We start from the raw sequence: 13965 nt of genomic DNA, 5'->3' as shown, positions 1-13965 counted from the left end.
CAAGGCCAGGCAAGCAGCAACAACAGTAGCCCCCAATCCTACCTACACACTAACCACTATTGAGACCTCCAGCACAGTCATCAATGTTCTCTTCACAAAGCAGGCCTGGAGGAGAGAAGAGACAGAGAATGAGGACATTCTTTGGAATACTTCTTTCATGCAAAACAGTCACTCTTTTTTTAAAAAATAAATTTATTTTTTATTGGTGTTCAATTTACCAACATACAGAATAACACCCAGTGCTCATCCCGTCAAGTGCTCGCATCAGTGGCCATCACCCATTCGCCCCCACCCCCCACTCTCCTCCCCTTCCACCGCCCCTAGTTCGTTTCCCAGAGTTAGGAGTCTTTATGTTCTGTCTCCCTTTCTGATATTTCCCACACATTTCTTCTCCCTTCCCTTATATTCCCTTTCACTATTATTTATATTCCCCAAATGAATGAGAACATACACTGTGTGTCCTTCTCCAATTGAGTTACTTCACTCAGCATAATACCCTCCAGTTCCATCCACGTTGAAGCAAATGGTGGGTATTTGTTGTTTCTAATGGCTGAGTAATATTCCATTGTACACATAAACCACATCTTCTTTATCCATTCATCTTTCGATGGACACCAAGGCTCCTTCCACAGTTTGGCTATTGTGGACATTGCTTCTAGAAACATCGGGGTGCACGTGTCCCAGCGTTTCATTGCATCTGAATCTTTGGGGTAAATCCCCAACAATGCAATTGCTGGGTTGTAGGGCAGGTCTATTTTTAACTCTTTGAGGAACCTCCACACAGTTTTCCAGAGTGGCTGCACCAGTTCACATTCCCACCAACAGTGTAAGAGGGTTCCATTTTCTCCACATCCTCTCCAACATTTGTGGTTTCCTGCCTTGTTAATTTTCCCCATTCTCACTGGGGTGAGGTGGTATCCCATTATGGTTTTGATTTGTATTTCCCTGATGGCAAGTGATGTGGAGCATTTTCTAATGTGCATGTTGGCCATGTCTAGGTCTTCCTCTGTGAGATTTCTCTTCATGTCTTTTGCCCATTTCATGATTGGATTGTTTGTTTCTTTGCTGTTGAGTTTAATAAGTTCTTTATAGATCTTGGAAACTAGCCCTTTATCTGATATGTCATTTGCAAATATCTTCTCCCATTCTGTAGGTTGTCTTTTAGTTTTGTTGACTGTATCCTTTGCTGTGCAAAAGCTTCTTATCTTGATGAAGTCCCAATAGTTCATTTTTGCTTTTGTTTCTTTTGCCTTCGTGGATGTATCTTGCAAGAAGTTACTGTGGCTGAGTTCAAAAAGGGTGTTGCCTGTGTTCTCCTCTAGGATTTTGTTGGACTCTTGTCTCACATTTAGATCTTTCATCCATTTTGAGTTTATCTTTGTGTATGGTGAAAGAGAGTGGTCTAGTTGCATTCTTCTGCATGTGGATGTCCAATTCTCCCAGCACCATTTATTGAAGAGACTGTCTTTCTTCCAATGGATAGTCTTTCCTCCTTTATCGAATATTAGTTCACCATAAAGTTCAGGGTCCACTTCTGGGTTCTCTATTCTGTTCCACTGATCTATGTGTCTGTTTTTGTGCCAGTACCACACTGTCTTCATGACCACAGCTTTGTAGTACAACCTGAAATCTGGCATTGTGATGCCCCCAGATATGGTTTTCTTTTTTAAAATTCCCCTGGCTATTCGGGGTCTTTTCTGATTCCACACAAATCTTAAAATAATTTGTTCTAACTCTCTGAAGAAAGTCCACGGTATTTTGATAGGGATTGTATTAAACGTGTAAATTGCCCTGGGTAACATTGAGATTTTCACAATATTAATTCTGTCAATCCATGAGCATGGAATATTTTTCCATCTCTTTGTGTGTTCCTCAATTCCTTTCAGAAGTGTTCTATAGTATTTAGGGTATAGATCCTTTACCTCTTTGGTTAGGTTTATTCCTAGGTATCTTATGTTTTTGGATACAATTGTAAATGGGATTGACTCCTTAATTTCTCTTTCTTCAGTCTCATTGTTAGTGTATAGAAATGCCACTGATTTCTGGGCATTGATTTTGTATCCTGCCACATTACCAAATTGCTGTATGAGTTCTAGCAATCTTGGGGTGGAGGCCTTTGGGTTTTCTATGTAGAGTATCATGTCATCGGCGAAGAGGGAGAGTTTGACTTCTTCTTTGCCAATCTGAATGCCTTTAATGTCTTTTTGTTGTCTGATTGCTGAGGCTAGGACTTCCAGTACAATGTTGAATAGCAGTGGTGAGAGTGGACATCCCTGTCTGGTTCCTGATCTTAGGGGAAAGGCTCCCAGTGCTTCCCCATTGAGAATGATATTTGCTGTGGGCTTTTCGTAGATGGCTTTTAAGATGTTGAGGAATGTTCCCTCTATCCCTACACTCTGAAGAGTTTTGATCAGGAATGGATGTATTTTGTCAAATGCTTTCTCTGCATCTATTGAGAGGATCATATGGTCTTGGTTTTTCTCTTGCTGATATGATGAATCACACTGATTGTTTTACGAGTCTTGAACCAGCCTTGTGTCCCAGAGATAAATCCTACTTGGTCATGGTGAATAATTTTCTTAATGTACTGTTGGATCCTATTGGCTAGTATCTTGTTGAGAATTTTTGCATCCATGTTCATCAGGGATATTGGTCTGTAATTCTCCTTTTTGATGGGGTCTTTGTCTGGTTTTGGAATTAAGGTGATGCTGACCTCATAGAACGAATTTGGAAGTACTCCATCTCTTTCTATCTTTCCAAACAGCTTTAGTAGAATAGGTATGATTTCTTCTTTAAACGTTTGATAGAATTCCCCTGGGAAGCCATCTGGCCCTGGACTCTTGTGTCTTGGGAGGTTTTTGATGACTGCTTCAATTTCTTCCCTGGTTATTGGCCTTCTCAAGTTTTCTATTTCTTCCTGTTCCAGTTTTGGTAGTTTGTGGCTCTCCAGAAATGTGTCCATTTCTTCTAGATTGCCTAATTTATTGGCGTATAGCTGTTCATAATATGTTTTTAAAATCGTTCGTATTTCCTTGGTGTTGGTGGTGATCTCTCCTTTCTCATTCATGATTTTATTTTATTTTATTTTTTTATTTTTATTTTTATGATAGTCACACAGAGAGAGAGAGAGAGAGGCAGAGACACAGGCAGAGAGAGAAGCAGGCTCCATGCACCGGGAGCCCGATGTGGGATTCGATCCCGGGTCTCCAGGATCGCGCCCTGGGCCAAAGGGAGGCGCCAAACCGCTGCGCCACCCAGGGATCCCTCATTCATGATTTTATTAATTTGAGTCTTCTCTCTCTTCTTTTTAATAAGGCTGGCCAATGGTTTATCTATCTTATTAATTCTTTCAAAGAACCAACTCCTGGTTTTGTTGATCTGTTCCACAGCTCTTCTGGTCTCGATTTCGTTGAGTTCTGCTCGAATCTTTAACTCTCTTCTTCTGCTGGGTGTTGGATATATTTGCTGTTTTTTCTCTAGCTCCTTTAGTTGTAAGGTTAGCTTTTATATTTGAGTTCTTTCCAGGTTTTGGATGGATGCTTGTATTGCAATGTATTTCCCCCTCAGGACTGCTTTTGCTGCATCCCAAAGATTTTGAATGGTTGTATCTTCATTCTCATTAGTTTCCATGAATCTTTTTAATTCTTCCTTAATTTCCTGGTTGACCCTTTCTTCTTTTAGCAAGATGGTCCTTAACCTCCACGTGTTTGAGGTCCTTCCAAACTTCTTGTTGTGATTTAGTTCTAGTTTCAAGGCATTATGGTCTGAGAAAACACAGGGGACGATCCCAATCTTTTGGTATCAGTTCAGACCCGATTTATGACCTAGTATGTGGTCTATTCTGGAGAAAGTTCCATGTGCACTTGAGAAGAATGTGTATTCAGTTGAGTTTGGATGTAAAGTTCTGTAGATATCTGTGAAATCCATCTGGTCCAGTGTATCATTTAAAGCTCTCGTTTCTTTGGAGATGTTGTGTTTAGAAGACCTATCTAGTGTAGAAAGTGCTAGATTGAAGTCACCAAGTATAAGTGTATCATTATCTAAGTATGTCTTGATTTTGGTTATTAATTGATTGATATATTTGGCAGCTCCCACATTCGGGGCATATATATTGAGGATTGTTAAGTCCTCTTGTTGGATAGATCCTTTAAGTATGATATAGTGTCCCTCTTCATCTCTCACTGCAGTCTTCAGGGTAGATTTTAGTTTATCTGATATAAGGATGGCTACCCCTGCTTTCTTTTGAGGACCATTTGAATGGTAAATGGTTCTCCAACCTTTTATTTTCAGGCTGTAGGTGTCCTCCTGTCTAAAATGAGTCTCTTGTAGACAGCAAATAGATGGGTCCTGCTTTTTTATCCAGTATGACACCCTGAGCCTTTTGATGGGGTCATTAAGCCCATTCACGTTCAGAGTTACTATTGACAGATATGAGTTTAGTGTCATCATGATATCTATTCAGTCCCTGTTTTTGTGGATTATTCCATTGGACTTCTTCTTAAAGGGGAATTTTAAGAATCCCCCTTAAAATTTCTTGCAGAGCTGGTTTGGAGGTCACATATTCTTTCAGTTCCTGCCTGTCTTGGAAGCTCTTGATCTCTCCTTCCATTCTGAAAGAGAGCCTTGCTGGATAAAGTATTCTTGGTTGTCTCTTCTTCTCATTTAGGACCCTGAATATATCCTGCCAGCCCTTTCTGGCCTGCCAGTTCTCTGTGGAGAGGTCTGCTGTTACCCTAATACTTCTCCCCATAAAAGTTAGAGATTTCTTGTCTCTTGCTGCTTTAAGGATCTTCTCTTTATCTTTGGAATTTGCAAGCTTAACTATTAAATGTTGAGGTGTTGAACCGTTTTTATTGATTTTAGGGGGGGAAATCTCTCTATTTCCTGGATCTGAATGCCTGTTTCCCTTCCCAGATTAGGAAAGTTTTCAGCTAGGATTTGTTCAAATACATATTCTGGACCTCTGTCCCTTTCAGCGCCCTCGGGAACCCCAATTAGGCATAGGTTTTTCTTCCTCAGGCTGTCACTTATTTCCCTTAATCTATCCTCATGATCTTTTAATTGTTTGTCTCTATTTTCCTCAGTTTCCGTCTTTGCCATCAACTTGTCTTCCATGTCACTCACTTGTTCTTCCACCTCGTTAACCCTCGTCGTTAGGACTTCTAGTTTGGATTGCATCTCATTCAATTGATTTTTAATTTCTGCCTGATTAGATCTAAATTCTGCAGTCATGAGGTCTCTTGAGTCATTTATGCTTTTTTCTAGAGCCACCAGTAGCTTTATAATAGTGCTTCTGAATTTACTTTCTGACATTGAATTGTAATCCAAATTTTGTAACTCTGTGGGAGAGAGGACTGTTTCTGATTCTTTATTTTGAGGTGAGGTTTTCCTTCTAGTCATTTTGCTCAGTGCAGAGTGGCCAAAAACAAATTGTATTGTTTGCTTAGGAGAAAAGGAGAAAAAGAGAGAAGAGAAAGAAGGAAAGAAAAAGAAAAGAAGGAAGAAAAAAGAGAAAAAAGAAAAAAGAAGAAAAAGAGAAAAAGAGAAAAGGAATAAGGGGGGGAGCAAACAATTCAAAAAGAAAAAACAAGGGGGAGTATCCTCTGATTCTGTATACTGTAAGTCCCTTCACTTCCCCTGGAACTCCAATGCTGCTTGGTCAATAATTTGTTTTTCCCCTGTCCGTCTAGCTGGTCTTCTGGGGGAGGGGCCTGTTGTGCTGATTTTCAGGTGTTAGCATGTCGGGGAGCTGCTCAGCCCCCTGCCTGGTGCAGGGTTCAGTGGGGGTTGTTTACCCCGTGAGGCCCCAGGAGGAACAACCCCAGTGGCGGGGCCAGCTCTGGAGCCCTAGAGTCAGCTCCCGCAGTAGCTAGGAGCTCTCCATCTGCAGGGCCTGGATGACCGGGGCAGGGCCGCTGATCTGCTCAGCTCGGGGCAGGAGCGTCCTCCCTGTCCTGGGCCCTCCCGGCCTCTGCCTGTCCCGGGGGAGGCCGGATCCTGGGCTGTGTCCCGGCGCCCTGTGCTTCCGGCTGCGCTGGTGGATTCGCGCTCGCGCCCCGCAGCCCCCTCCGCGGAGCCGCCCCCGAGCACCCCCCGCTGCTCCCGCCCCTCAGCCCCCTCCGCGGAGCCGCCCTGAGCCCCTCCGAGCTGCTCCCGCCCCGCAGCCCCCTCCGCGGAGCCTCCCCCGAGCCCCTCCAGCTGCTCCCCGCCCGCAGCCCCCTCCGCGGAGCCGCCCTGAGCCCCTCCGAGCTGCTCCCGCCCCGCAGCCCCCTCCGCGGAGCCTCCCCCGAGCCCCTCCAGCTGCTCCGGGTCCCGCCTGCGCGCTGCAGCCCTTAGGGACCTCGGCGCACTCACCTGGGCGCGCAGTTGCTCTGTTAGTGCCCCGGGAGCCCGAGGGCATCCCCGCCCTCCTGGGTCCTGCTCCACCTCCCTGCGAGCCCCTTTCCCCCCGGGAAGGTTGGTGCAGCTCCTGCTTCTCCGGGACGGGGCTCTCCTGTCCTGGGGTCACTCGCCCCGGCCTCAGCCCGGCTTCTCGCGGGGCCCCTCCCCCTTGGAGGCCTTTTGTTTCTTTATCTCTTTTTCCCCGTCTTCCTACCTTGATAGAAGCGCAAACTCTTCTCACTGTAGCGTTCCAGCTGTTCTCTGTTTAAACCTCAGGCCGAATTCGTAGATTTTCAGGATGATTTGAAGTTTATCTAGGTAATTTGGTGGGGACAGGTGTCTTGGGGACCCTACTCTTCTGCCATCCTGCCCCTCCTCCTCCAAAAGGAGATTTGAATAAATAAAAAGATGTTACCATTTGGTTAGGGAGATTCCTCATGGTAAAAATTCCAGTTTCCCCACGTAGATTCATAAATTGAATGTGACCCCAATAAAAAAAAATGCCACCAGGATTTTGTTAATAGACAATCTGATTCTAAAATTATATGAGGACAGCCCGGGTGGCGCAGCGGTTTAGCGCCACCTTCAGCCCAGGGCGTGATCCTGGAGACCCGGGATCGAGTCCCACATTGGGCTCCCTGCATGGAGGGAGCCTGCTTCTCTCTCTGCCCGTCTCTGCCAACACCCACCTCGTGTCTCTCATGAATAAATAAATAAAATCTTTTTTTAAAAATTATATGAAAAAAAAATAAACCTAGCCTGGAAACCCTGAAATCAAGGATCCTTAATAATTAAAAGAGTGGGATTGATAAATTAACAGATTAATGCTTAAAAAAAAAAAAGTCCAGAAAAACACCCAAATACACAAGGGTATTTAGAATTTGATGAAGTTGCCGTCTCCTATTATTGTGAAAAAGATCAAATATTGGGACGCCTGGGGCTTGGGGCATGATCCCAGAGCCTGCTTCTCCCTCTGCCTGTGTCTCTGCCTCTTTCTCTCTCTCTCTCTCTGTCTCCCATGAATAAATAAATAAAATCTTTTTTAAAAAAAAGAAATATCCCATAAATTTTGTTGGGACAAATCAGTAGCCATAGGGAAAAAGTGCACAGTATTCTAGTACCTGAAGAAAATATGGGGAGAATTCCTTAATGATATTAAAGTCTAGAAGGTATTGCTGAGTAGGATTCAAAATGCATAAGCCATTAAGAGAGGTTAATAAATCCAATCTGATTAAAAACAAAAAGCTCCAGGGGTGCGTGGGTGGCTCAGTAGGTTGAGCATCTGACTCTTGGTTTCAGCACAGGTCATGATCTCGGGGTTATGAGATTGAGACCCACTTTGGTCCCTGCACTCAGAGCAGTCTGCTTGAGATTCTCTCACTCCTTCTGCCCCGCCCCATGCTCTCTCGCTCTCTCTCAAAATAAATAAATAAATCTTTACCAAAAAAAAAAAAACTTTGCATGAAAAAAATCATAAAGAAAATCAAAGACAAAAACCAATATACTGAAAATATTTTGTATCATAGTTCATCTCTGTAAAATATTATGAACACTGTAATAGGAAAAAAGAATATAGATACAAATAGAGAAACCATTGAAAGAAGAAAACCAAAGGACTCATAGGTGAGAATATGTTCATCCACACTGAGAAGCCAGTATGGTCATATGCTATGTTTCAGCAATATTGATCAAAACCAGAAATGCATATAATTCTCTAATTCAGCAATTTCTTTTCTGAAAATGTATCTACACATATACACATGGAAGAAACCCAAATTTTCTATTACTAGGACATTGGTTCAATATACTAAACTAAAAAGGAATTCTACTGGGTGAAAAAGATTAAGAAAGTTCTATAAGTTGATATGGAAACATCACTAGTTAAGCACAAAAAAAATTAAGTGCAAGAGTAAGAAATAGGAGTGGGGTAAATAAAAATATCTTTGTATTTGGTTTCTATATGTATATATAAAGAAATCCTGCAACAATGAGTAACTGAACTAATAATATACAACAGGTTAATTAATTGAATTTGAATTTGAAAAATTTATAAAGAAAAGAAATTCTAAAAGACACATAAAAAGAAAACTCTAGAAGATACAGAAGAAACTAAAATAAAATAAAGTGGAGGTTCCTTGTTGGTGGGAGGGGAGAACTAGGTATGGGGAAGGGGAACAGAAACAGACTTTTCACCTTATGCTTTCGCTGCATGTATATTGGTGTGTGTGTCTATATATAAAATCTGGGCCTGTGCATATATTACCTAACTACAAACTAAATTGAAAACAGGATGGTAAAAAACAAAACCACTGTGTAATCCTACTTTCACAGAACATCTGGTAATTAGGGACTGCTAGACAAATGAACACTGAGGCCTCTCCTCCCATCAGCATGGGACCAGCAGTAATAGACCAACCTACCAAGTGAGAACGAGCTCAACCTCAGCCTGAAGCAAAGCAGTAGAGATAGGCAGAACAGCGAGCCCCTGCCCTGGAACTGCAGGTGCCCCCAGGCCAGGTTGCAAAGCTTCGGAGTACTGAAATAAAACAATTTTTAAATCTCTTCTATCCTAAAAACTGGCTTATAACTTAAGAAAATGCCCTAGATGGAGACGGGTAGGGCTGACTGCATACCTCGAGTGCCTGGTGGACAGGAGCACTTGAAATGGTTCACGAGGTCGACACAGGTGCCTCCGTTCTGGCATGGCTGATTCTGACACTCATCTACTTCATACTCGCAATTGACGCCCTGATATCCTGGGACACACTGATAGGAGCAAGCAAAAAGGAAGAAACACTGGACCATTGCTAGAAACAGACCACCAGAGCAAATGAGGTCTGGAAGGTTGCCATATACCTTTGCCCACTCCCTGCCCCCACCCAGCTCTCGGATGCTTCTCTGGCACCTCTTGGATGCTTCTCTGGCACAGTCACACGCTCCACCAATCGTCCTGCGCAGGGTCAACTTGCAGCTTACTGTCATTTACATCTTCCAGCTGAAAAGCCACTTTATAGTGAAGGCAAGAACTCAGTATTCTGAGGGATATTTCAGGGTTGACCCCTGTGCAAAACTTTCATCGCTCCTCAATGCAGGTTTTCCCATCTTTAAAATATGCATTCCTTGGTGTATGATGAGGACCCTGTGACTCAGTCCAATCAAAGTGTGGACAGTAGTCAACACACTGCATTTATTGATCTCTAGATTCAGGAAACCACACATACGTAGGAGAAACTGGTTGAGAAAGGGATGGGGGCGGAGTGTTAGTTAATGTGGTAGCTATAGGGGTTTGAGGGATTTCAGGGCTGGTCAGGGAAAAAGACCTTGACCATGAAGTGGCTTTATTGGGCAATGCTTTGACAAGTTTGCATGTGAGGCCATCCCTTGCAGCATGAGATTGTCCAGAGTGGAGAGGAGGGGAAGGAGAGGAGCGCAAGTGAATTCCAAGGAAAGGGAGTAACAGAGAGGGGACTAACATGGTTGGTGATGTCACTCAGCAGCCAGGCCAGTCTCTGGGTCAGAGATCTCTGAAGGGCAGCACTGGCTTGGGGTCTTTAAGTCCTGCGGCTTACCTATGGTTTGCAGATACTAGGTGCAGTTTTGCAGGATATGCAACGCAAAAAAGGCTCTAAATGGCTAAAAATTGGCTAAAAGCTATTTTTAAAACAACTGGATCTGTGAAAATTTGAGTTTGGCACCGATGGTGTTTGAACTAACAGGTCCCAGCCCGCATGAAGGAATAACTGCGGGCTAATATAAAGAGGCCAACTCTGGCTCATTTATGAGAAGTACGACTTCTCTCAGTGTTCCTGTGTGGCCTGAATTGGTGTCAAATTCAAGTTTCCAATGTTTTGTTGACATCTTGCTCTGACCATTATCAGCCCGGCCATTAGAGCAATATGTTCCTTAAAAGATACACACTTCCTCAAATATATACACATCATACTTGGTGTGATGCTACATGGAACAGGCTAGACAACTTCAGGACACACTTCAAAGTGGCTTCTCCTATATCAGCTGCTATTCAGGGATGTCCCAGGGGCCACTGAGCTGCTGGCCTGTGAAACTCACTCTGGCAGTGAATGTTGGCTTCAGTGAGATGGTTCTAGACCTCTATAGAAATACCTTACTGGAGCCCTGTGAACTTATTACACAAGGGGACTGAAACGAATGGTGGTGGTAAATAGTGTAATGGTGACGGTAAAGAAAAAAAATGGTGACTCATAAAAAGTCACAAGCAGCTAAATCAGTATGCTAGTGCTCACGACAGTTCTGCCATCTTCGGGAGGTCTCTGACCTCTGGGGGCTTATCTTACCTCACATCTGTACCCGCCAATGAAGTCCCTGCAGGTGGCCCCATGCTGGCAGGGGTTGGATGAGCACTCATCGAGCTGCTCCTCACAGTAGCTCCCAGTGTAGCCCAGGGGGCACTGGCAGTGATGCGAGTTGCCAGCATTGATGCAGATGCCGGAGTGCTGGCACAGGTGGTCAGTGGACACCCCTAGGAAGCCGAGTACAGAAAGAAACATCACAGAAGAGCACACAGCATGTCAGGTTCAGACCAACTAAGTGTGTTCTCATCTACTTCACAACCCTTAGAACCAGATTTATATTGAAAATAAACCCAGCCCTGGGGCACCTGGGTGGCTCAGTCAGTTAAGCGTCCAACTCTTGATTCCAGCTCAGATGGTGATCTCAGGGTTGTGGGATGGAGCCCCCTGTTGGGCTCCACACTGAGTGTGGAGTCTACTTTAAGATTCTTTCTCCCTCTCCTCCTATATCCTCCCCTTCCCTTGCTCTCTCTCTCTAAAATAAATAAATCTTAAAAAAAAAAAATAGTAAGTCCTGAAAGTGAAATATGTCTTCATTTCCTCTTACATGCATTTCTTTTTGAAATCTCTAAGCCTGTGCCTCTGCCCTTTCACCTTCCATCTCAGACCGTTTCTGTAGAGCCTCGCTCACCCACCACTGTCCACTCTTCCCATGGTAACAATACCTGCCCTAAAATGCTGCTAGTTGGCCGATACTTGGCGAGTGACCCCAGAGTCTGAGAGGGCAGAGCTCACCTAGTGGAAGGCCGCCACCTCACAGGACACATTGGGCACGTCACAGTAAGCACCAGCCCATCCTGATGGACACAGGCACCGGGACTCTGCTTTTTCCTGAATGCAAGTACCTTTGGTTTTACATGGAGATTGACTGAGCCTTCCCTCAAGAAAAAAACTCATGGAATATTATTTCCCAATGCTTACATGTAGATCCTTAGGAATACATAGGCCCCCGGTTAAGAAGTCCTACTATATGAATGAGGGGTAAGGCAACTGCACAGAGCCTCTAGATCTAATTTAATTTGAAGCTAGCCTGTTGACCACTAACTCTCCCAAAGTACATCATTCCTTCCAGCAAAACTGAACCAAGATTCCAAGACACACCTTTTATAATGTCCTAAGGACTCATGGCCCAGTACCATACAGAGCTTCCCTGGCCATTACAAGTTATTAAGATCATATCTGACCACTCAGCGCTCTTGCTTCTAACTTTTGCTTGGGTCCTATCTCCTCCATTTATCTGTATTTCTCTTCCTTCAGATGGATTAGGGTTGGTTTAGGGTCAGAACTAGGGATCTGTTAGCATCAGTGATGGGTCAACCACACGAAGGCTAATACCCTAATCTGGCCATTCTACCACATTGGGATAGGCTTCCGTAATAGGTAACGTGAGGATGTCCTGGGAGTTGTACCAGGAAAGTAACCAGGCAGGTGGGTGGCGCAGCATCTCAAGAAAGCCTGACAGGATATCAGATGACAGCAGTAACCTAACCTGGGAACCCAGGGTCAGGCCAGGACTATAATCTCTAGGATTGAGAGAAGCAAGACAGAAGCTAGCATTCAGAGCTGGGAGTCAAGGCAGGAAATTAGACTCAGGGGAACAACACAGATACCCAGTCACCAGTATTACAGTAGAAAGTGGTGGTTTTGTTTTTTGTTTTTTGTTTTTTGTTTTTGTTTTTGTTTTTTTTGAAAGTGGTGATTTTGAAATAAGCACATACTCCACAAACAAAAGTATGAGTTCCCAGCAGGAGTAGCAGGAGGTTGACTTGATTCAAGTCAGTGAGCTTTGGGTCTATCGTTCCTTACATTCTTCCTAGGTATCAGTTGATCTCTAAGTCAGGGATGGAGCTGAATCTGCAAGTGGGGACCAAATGGATTTACTAGAGGATCTCAGAGGTCTTGAGGGGATAGAGAGCCAGGCAAACACCAAAGGAATGTCACTGGCATGCCCATCCTCAGTAGTATTTTATATAATAACCGGGGTGGGAAGTCAGTACTGAAAATATCCCAATCCAGAAGTATTTATGCTGGGATATTTGTTTGGTTTTATGTATTTTTTGTTTTTCATAAAACAAGTAGAAAGAGAGAGATGTTCTAGTCATCAGTGTAAACTTTGGAGGTGTAATCCCTTACTTCAAATCTCAACCCTGCCCCAGGTTAGCTGCAAGACATAGGCATGTGTTAGAATCTCTGTAATCCTCATAGGGAGGTTAATATAATATCTATTGTAGGATAGAAGATAACATTAGACTCACCTCATAGCATTGTTATGATTAATGAATGAATGTGCTTATAACAATGTCTGGTGCATAATAAACACCATATATGCTGAAATATAAATAAAGAAATTGAAAACAATTATGACTCAGGCCACATCAAAGTGAATCCTGTGTCTCAAATGAAATCTCTTGGACAAGGAGGTGCTCAAGAAATGGTCCACAATGGTGACAGTACTAGGGTGGCATGAGGTGGTAGCCCAGAACTTCAGGGACCTACTGAGATTTGGCCCTAATATATTTAGGTCTTGGTTTCTGGAATATGAAGTATCTGCCTAAGAATGAAGACTAAGGGATCCCTGGGTGGCGCAGCGGTTTGGCGCCTGCCTTTGGCCCAGGGCGCGATCCTGGAGACCCGGGATCGAATCCCACGTCGGGCTCCCGGTGCATGGAGCCTGCTTCTCCCTCTGCCTGTGTCTCTGCCTCTCTCTCTCTCTCTGTGTGACTATCATAAATAATAAAAAAAAAAAAGAATGAAGACTAAGAGTCAATACATCAGAGGGGAGAAGCAACTGGGAAAATTTTCAAGGTAATGGAATAAAATGGTTATTTGTCTCACACAGTACAATCACCTTGGACGTGTCAAATTTTAAGGAGGTAAAAAAAGAAACATTTGGTTTATCCAAATACTGTTTAGCCCCAGTTTATCTGAGTTTTTCTATCTCAAGAACAATGTCCAATTCCTGTTTGTATCCCCTTGTTCAGCAATGTTGGGAGGGTTCTGCCCCACTTATTCACTAGAGGACCCGGGTGATGGGACTTTACTATTGTCAACACATGGCTTCCAAAGCCTCTCTGATCTTACCAGCAAATGAGTAGGAGACAGAGGTTCATGTGAAGGTATCATAAAGTAGAATTCATAAAATTTTAATGATTCAGCTTGCTGAGTTTTCGGTAATTGTATACCTTTGCATAACCACTGTGACAATCAAAATATAGACATTTCCAACATCCTAGAAAGTTCCTGGTGCCCCTTTATA

The 13965-nt window shown here is 43.6% G+C and overlaps 1 long non-coding RNA gene across 1 annotated transcript; it reads right to left on the bottom strand.

Annotated features, from left to right (window-relative positions):
• Positions 1 to 83: 83 nt before the first annotated feature.
• Positions 84 to 11463, bottom strand: LOC102153807. The gene is made up of 4 exons (XR_005372687.1): positions 11445 to 11463; positions 10695 to 10879; positions 9015 to 9147; positions 84 to 105 (listed from the first exon to the last, which is right to left on the bottom strand). It is a non-coding gene; the product is annotated as an uncharacterized LOC102153807 (long non-coding RNA).
• Positions 11464 to 13965: the final 2502 nt, after the last annotated feature.

The sequence above is a fragment of the Canis lupus genome, chromosome 17, assembly GCF_011100685.1.
Source record: "Canis lupus familiaris isolate Mischka breed German Shepherd chromosome 17, alternate assembly UU_Cfam_GSD_1.0, whole genome shotgun sequence".
In the NCBI taxonomy this organism is placed as follows: domain Eukaryota; kingdom Metazoa; phylum Chordata; class Mammalia; order Carnivora; family Canidae; genus Canis; species Canis lupus.
Note: the sequence above shows the minus strand (reverse complement) of the source record. Positions and strands in the feature narration are given on the sequence as shown.